The sequence below is a fragment of the Gekko japonicus genome, unplaced genomic scaffold (genome assembly GCF_001447785.1).
Source record: "Gekko japonicus isolate JY-2015 unplaced genomic scaffold, Gekko_japonicus_V1.1 scaffold309, whole genome shotgun sequence".
NCBI classification, from domain to species: Eukaryota; Metazoa; Chordata; class Lepidosauria; order Squamata; family Gekkonidae; genus Gekko; species Gekko japonicus.
In genome coordinates, this window is record NW_015166430.1 from 198,050 (window position 1) to 205,460 (window position 7,411).

The window sequence follows — 7,411 nt, forward strand, 5'->3', positions numbered from 1 at the left end:
CCCCCGAGCCGCAGTGCTTCTGCACGGGCCCGGGGGACCCAGGGGCGGGGCTCTCCGGGCCTCCCCCGCGCTGCAGTGTTTCTGTGTGGGCCTGGGGGACCCGGGGCGGGGCTCTCCAGGCCTCCCCCAAGCCGCAGTGCTTCTGCACGGGCCAGGGAACCCGGGGCGGGGCTCTTGGGCCTCCCCCGAGCCACAGCACGTCTGCGCAGACCTGGGGGTGGGACTCTCGGGCCTCCCCCAAGCTGCAGCGCTTCTGCGCGGGCCCGGGGAACCCAGGGGCAGGGCTCTTGGGCCTCCCCCGAGCTGCAGCGCTTTTGTGCGGGCCCAGGGGACCCGGCAGCAGGGCTCTCCGGTCCTCCCCCGGCTGCAGCGCTTTCGGCGCGGGGAGCTGGGGGCGGGGCTTGCCGCCACACGGGCTGCCGGAGCGGTGCTCCAGCGCGCTCCGGCCCCAAAAGACCCCTGCATTAGACTGCTGAAGGCAAATAAGGCAGCAGAATCTATCTGGTTTGTGTGTGCTGCTAAGAAACAAAGTTACACATGGAGTGTCTTTTTCTTTGCAAAAACTATTATGTGTCCTTTATTATAAGGAACTGCATTCTAGACAGGATAGGGACAACATTCTAATCTAGTCTAGCTAGGATGAATAGAGATGCAGGAGGCATGTCCTGCCCTCAAGATGCCAAGATGGAGAAGAGTGTAGAGAGAAGGTGTCAGCCAGAAGGAAGGAAGATTCCCTGAGAGTATCAATCTACACATAAAAGGTATAGTATCAGAGCAGTAGGAAAGATGTTCTGAGTCCTGACCTATTTATCTCTTTGATTCTCGGTAGTTCCCTTCTAAAGGCTAAGGCTAAGAGACAGCGCAAAATCCTTCACTTCCAATAATTCTGGCTATCCTATCGAGTTCCTCACAGATCTGAATTTTAAACAGTTGTATCTGTATGATACAGATGTATCTGTATGATGTATCTGTATGAACTGGCAGCCCCTCCATTAATAAAAGGAAAAATTAGTGAAATGTAACAGAGATTTACTAGTATCGTGTGTATTAATTTTGAGGACAATTCTCTCTCCTTAGTAGCTAAAATGGTAATTTAATCCAAATTAAACCCCAGGCATTATTAAGAACATTTATGCTAATGGCATCCTTCCACAAGTAAAAAATAAACATTTGAAGAAAGCAGAAATAAAAAATTAGAATCTCTAGTATTAGATGTTCAATTGGACAAAGGGATAATAATAAATGCAATGCATGAGACTTACAACTCCTTCATAGATTTGGGGATGTTCAGTGCTTTAAGCCTGCCATAACGAGACTGGAGACAGGTGAACGTTTTTTTCCCCTCCAGAATTATTGAAGGGTTTTTTAAAAAGTGGTTGCTACTCGGTTTATATATTTATTTTACTTTTGTCTTGGGTAAGCAGGCTTTGCAAGTTATGGGGGGGCAGGGGAACCTCCAAACTTGTTTGCCCAGCTGACAGTAGGACAAAAGAAGTGTATAAATCATGGGAAGCAAAATACCACTCAAACAGGGTGACAAGAGGCCTGTCCTCTGAAACGCTCAAACCATTTTTAGCTGCCTTAAAAATTATTGCAAATCCAGTGTTTTTGATGTTCTGGAGTTTAATGATTTCAGTCCTGAGTTAATGGTGTGAAATTTGGGTTAAAGATTTGGGGTGGTTGATGTTTGGGTAGAATCTCTGTTCTTGAGAGAATGGATAAGGAGCTGATTTTCTTTTTCATCATTGTCTTGTTTGCAGTATGAGCAAGAGCTGGTCCTGAATGGGAAACAAGATGGTACGCCTGAATTCATCCTTGTCAAAGAAAGCCTCAAAAAGATTAAGCTGTCTCCAGAAACAGGCATAAGGTAGATGTGAGCAGAGCTTCAAGTGCCGCTTCTGTCAGAATGGCTCCCTGGCAGATGTTCATATGGAGGAAACCTGAATGAGAGAAGAGCAAAATGGAGAATGCTGCCGCCCCCATGCTGATCTTGCAGAGCTGCTGCTCGGGCTAACCACAGGGACATGGCAAAATGAGGACTAAGTCAGACGCAAAGGACATTGATTCAATAAACAGATGCTTGCAGGCTGTCATTCAGCCACAATAATTAAGACTTCAGGATATTGGGATGGAAAGGCAGACTGGAACCTCTCCTGGAGGCTGGCTATTTTCTAATCAACAGTGCACTTTTATGAAGAAAATGCTGCTGTTTTTGAGAGCACCCAAAGCTTACCCAGTCCCAGCTGAACATCAGTGTCAATATTCCCTAATGGCCTAGAGAGGGAGCAGATGCAGCACAAACCTGTTATTAAAACTAACTTTGGCAGGGATGGTGTGGTAGCCAGAAAGCATTCTTGTTATATCACTGTGTTTTCTGTTGGCCTCAGTTTATTGCTGCTAAAATTAATGTGATGGTCTTCCACTGCCTCTCAGGTCAAGAGAAAACCTTTCAAATATAGGAGCAGTGCTGACCTGGCTTGAAATGGTGGTCAAAGAACGTCCACTTATTCACCTTTGGGATCTGCTGAACTGTGGTCATCTATAGCTATAAACTTCAGAGTATACAAACAAAAGGCATCTCAAAACACAAAACAACCCGGTATGTAGTATACTTGATTGTATAATTACAGTACCGGTGGCAGCTCAAGCCCCTTCTGCCTGCAGATTTGCTCTGATCTCTCAACAGGATTAATTCTCTACACTGTTTGTTGCTATTAGGTGGTTCAGCAAAGCCTGAGAGCATCTATATTCATCTGTCCATAAATAGAAGTAAGCCAAACAGACGTTTAGTAACTGTGTGTGAGGTTTTTTGGTACCCTACATTTGATCAGATGATCTGTAATTTGTTTTACTTGCAAGCATCTTCCCACTTGAGACTCTCTCTCTCAAAGAATTTTGAAAGAAAACAGGATTCCTCTACAAGTCAGAGGTACTGTGGTATCATCTCCTTAACCAAAAGGAGGGTTTTAGAATAGTTTGGTGTAGTGGTTAAGTGCGTGGACTCTAATCTGGGAGAACCGGGTTTGATTCCTCACTCCTCCACTTGCACCTGGCTGGATGACCTTGGGCAAGTCGTAGTTCTGATAAGAGCTGTTCTTGAAAAAGAGCAGTTCTGTCAAGAGCTCTCTCAGCCCCACCTACCTCACAGGGTGTCTGTTGTGGGGAGAGGAAGGGAAAGGCGTTTGTAAGCCGCTCTGAGACACCTTTGGGTAGTGAAGGGCGGGATATAAATCCAATCTCCTCCTCCTCCTCCTCCTCCTCCTCCTCCTCCTAGAAGACACAATGATGGAGATCTCTGGAAATCTAGCCAGATTCCTTTAAAAACATATTTTCTTTCTCAGCTTCTGTGCTGGCATCCCTTTAGGAATATATTTATTTATTCATTTTATTTAGGGATTTATATGCCACCCCTCAGCCATCAGCTTGCTATTGATATATATGGTGGAGGAGGGAGATATAGATAAGAAACTATCACTATGTATAGTAGTACTAAAAGGGAGAAGAACTATAAATTTTGAGAGGATAAGTAATTCTGTAAGCAGTTGTATGATTATCAAAACACTGGTGGTGGTGGGATTTATTTTATTCTTTTTTCCTGTATCATAAATCCATGTGTCAAGAGATGATAAACTCACAGTTCAAAGCCTTTTGGAGGTTGCAGAATTTACAGATACAACAAATAAAAAAGGTTCTGAAATGAATATAGTAGCCAACTCTACTTTCTTGCTAGTGGGATGGTTCCCAAAGTCAGAGGAACTGGGTGCTATCACATAGATCTCTCCATACAAATTTAAATTTGATCTTGCCTGCAGTTTCATTTGCTCACTGCTTATGAGCTAACCTACATTGGGTTGCATACGTCAAGACATTCATCTGCTCAAGTGACAAAGGAGTTCAATCCAACTTCTGTAGAGGAAAGGACAGTTATAAAGTGGTCTGGATTAAAACTGCATACAGGAGCAGACTGAGGGCTGAGGAGAGGCAGGAAAGCCAAATACAGGATACGCAGAGTCTGAGGAAGTGTGCAGAGTAGGGATTGGACTGAAAAATAGCAATCTTAAGGAAAAATAGTTTGGGAATGGGTCTTAAGGGAACAGACAGAGGATAGAGGGTATTGAGGCAAGAAGCTGCAACAGTGGCTTGGAAGAAACTTCACAGCACAGAAGGCCAAAAGAGACTTGTACGTTATGGTGTGGTGTCCAGAAGACTGGTCAAAAGATGGACAGCAAAACTACACGTTACGTGCACATGCATGTAATAAAAGCCTAATAAAAACAGCTTTGGGAGGTAATGGTTTGGAGCAGAAAAATGACAAAGGGTCTTCAACACTACTGCTTTCCCATACCAATTCACTTGTCCTCCCATAGGGTTCCAAAGAAGTTTGCCCTCATAAATGTAAGTTTGTAACCTCTAGAACAGGAAAGGTACACAATAGCAGGAAGAAAAAAAAGACACCTCCTCACACATACATTCTTTACTTCGTATTGCCCCTTCCTGCAGCTTTTGTTGTTGTTCAGTCGCACAGTCGAGTCCGACTCTTCGCGACCCCATGGACCAGATCCCGTCCTCTGAAGTTGGCTCCAATTGCATGTTCGTTGCATCGATGACACTGTCTAACCATCTCATCCTTTGTCGTCCCCGTCTTCTTTGATCTTCAATCTTTCCCAGCATCAGGGTCTTCACCAGTGAGTGCTCCCTTCTCATTTGGTGGCCAAAGTATTTGAGCCTCAGTTTCATTATCTGGCCTTCCAGGGAACAGTCAGGGTTGATTTCTTTTAGGATTGACTGATTTGATCTTCTTGCAGTCCAAGGGACTCTCAAGAGTCTTCTCCGGCACCATAGTTCAAAAGAATCTATTCTTCGGCGCTCGGCCTTCCTTATAGTCCAACTCTCGCAGCCATACATGACTACTGGGAATACCATTGCTTTGACCATGTGGACTTTTGTTGGCAGGGTGATGTCTCTGCTTTTTATCATGCTGTTTAGGTTCGCCATCGCTTTCCTCCCAAGGAGCAGGCGTCTTTTAATTTCATGGCTGCTGTCACAGTCTGCGGTGATCTGAGATCCCAGGAACGTGAAGTCTGTCACTACTTCCACGACTTCCCCTTCTATTTGTCAAGGAGTGATGGGGTCGGATGCCATGATCTTCGTTTTTTTGATATTGAGCTTCAAGCCCACTTTTGCGCTCTCCTCTTTTACCCTGAGCAAGAGGCTCTTTAGGTCCTCTTCACTTTCTGCCATTAGAGTGGTATCGTCTGCATATCTGAGGTTGTTGATCTTTTCCCCAGCAATCTTAATTCCCGCTTGTGATTCATCCAGGCCAGCATTTCGCATGATGTACTCTGCATATATATTAAATAAGCAAGGTGACAATATACATCCTTGTCGTACTCCTTTTCCTATGCTGAACCAATCAGTTGTTCCATATCCGGTTCTAACTGTTGCTTCTTGGCCCTTATACAGGTTTCTCAAGAGACATGTGAGGTGGTCTGGTACTCCCATCTCTTTAAGGACCTGCCATAGTTTGTTGTGATCCACACAGTCAAAGGCTTTAGCATAGTCAATGAAGCAGAAGTAGATATTTTTCTGGTACTCTCTTGCTTTTTCCATAATCCAGCGAATGTTGGCAATATGATCTCTCGTTCCTCTACCTCTTCGAAACCCAGCTTGTACTTCTGGTAGTTCTCTATCCATGTATTGCTGAAGCCTAGCTTGTAGGATCTTGAGCATGACCTTGCTAGCGTGTGATATGAGTGCAATTGTGCGATAGTTTGAACATTCCTTGGCATTGCCCTTCTTTGGGATCGGAATGTATACTGCCCTTTTCCAATCCTGTGGCCACTGTTGCATTTTCCAAATTTGCTGGCAAACTGAGTGCAGGACTCAATTCCTGCAGCTGCTTGTCCTTAAAAGAGCAGCCATCAAGCACAATGTGTTGTTAGGTCCAGAGATATTTTAAAGATGCTAAAAAGAGGACATAGTAGGGAGGGATTTCACAGGTAGAGGAGACATGGAGTTAAAGAAATAAGGGTCGGAGACAGCAGGACTGGGAACTGCATTACTGGCCAGAAAGGAATGGCCAGCCAAGGAAGGGCTGGGGACCGTGAGCCTCTGTCCTGTATTCTGAGAGGGGAAGCCTGTGAATTGTGGCTTTTAATGTCACAATTGTGTTCTAGTAACCCTAAGAGGAAATGAAGAGCAAGAAGATGTGGCAATGGATGGGTTCTGAATTACATATTGTGATTTTAATTAACTGTGTGGAATTTGAACCTAAAGCTCTCTGTCCCTAATCCAGCACTCTAACCACTATACTACACTGCCTTTTATAGGATGCACCTGTCATGTTAATCCATTGTTACTGGCATCCAAACTCTAATTGTTAAATAAAATTAACCTTGCATGAATCAATGTGTGCTTTTTCAGCTCAGCATGTTATATCGGCACCTAGGCTACCTAGTGCTGTATGGAAGCCTCACCATAAGATGCTTTCTTGCCTGTTAAACTATGCCTCAATTCAGAAACCACTGATGCAAAATATCCTTTTTTTAAAAAATGACCAGGTAAACTGTGGTAGCCCACTGACATAAACTGAAGTGTTGGTAAATTTTGTGCAGCTCCCATTCATGTAAACAGGGTTTGCAAAAGGACAGTCTATATACATTAAGTCCACTATTTGGAAAGCACGGACCTTAGCTAGGAGGATTTCATAACGGTCTAGGAGGGGAAGAGCGCAAAAGTGTGCCTGCTACAGCCTAAAGATGAGTGAAGCTGAATTTTCCACAGCCAGAGCCGGAACTTCACCTTCTACACCCAGAGAAACACCACCCACATCTGTAAGTACGTTCCATACTTCTGGGGAAATAGCGCCCTTGAAATTGATACCCCACAACTTTTCTTGGTGGGAAGGTTTTCTCAAAGTAAAGCTGCAAATGCAGGGAGTCCAGTGTGTCTTAACAATGACCCCCCCCCCAACAAATAAGCCAGAGAAAAGTGCTTTTGACAAACAGGATGGCTACGCTAAGAATCTAATTCTCGGGTCTGTGAATCCTAACGACGTGCCAAATTTATACACTGTGGGAATGTCAAAGGAAATGGTTGAATATCTGAAAAAGAAATATGGAGGAAAGACTATCAGTAAGATTTATTACTTAAAGGCTCAGATATTTGATTTTAAAGTAAAAGAGACTGAGAAACTGGGCAAACTAATGGGCATCTATAATGAGCTTAAGGAGTTGGGAAAGATAATAAGTCCCACAGGGCCCTGATCTCCTCCAGGAGCTCATTCCACAAGATAGGAGGCGCCACCGAAAAGGACCTGGCCCTTGTGGCAGCAAGTCTGGCCTCTTTAGGGCCCGGGGTGACTAAACAGTGCTGTGACCCCGACCGAAGTGCTCTTTGGGGAATGTATAGG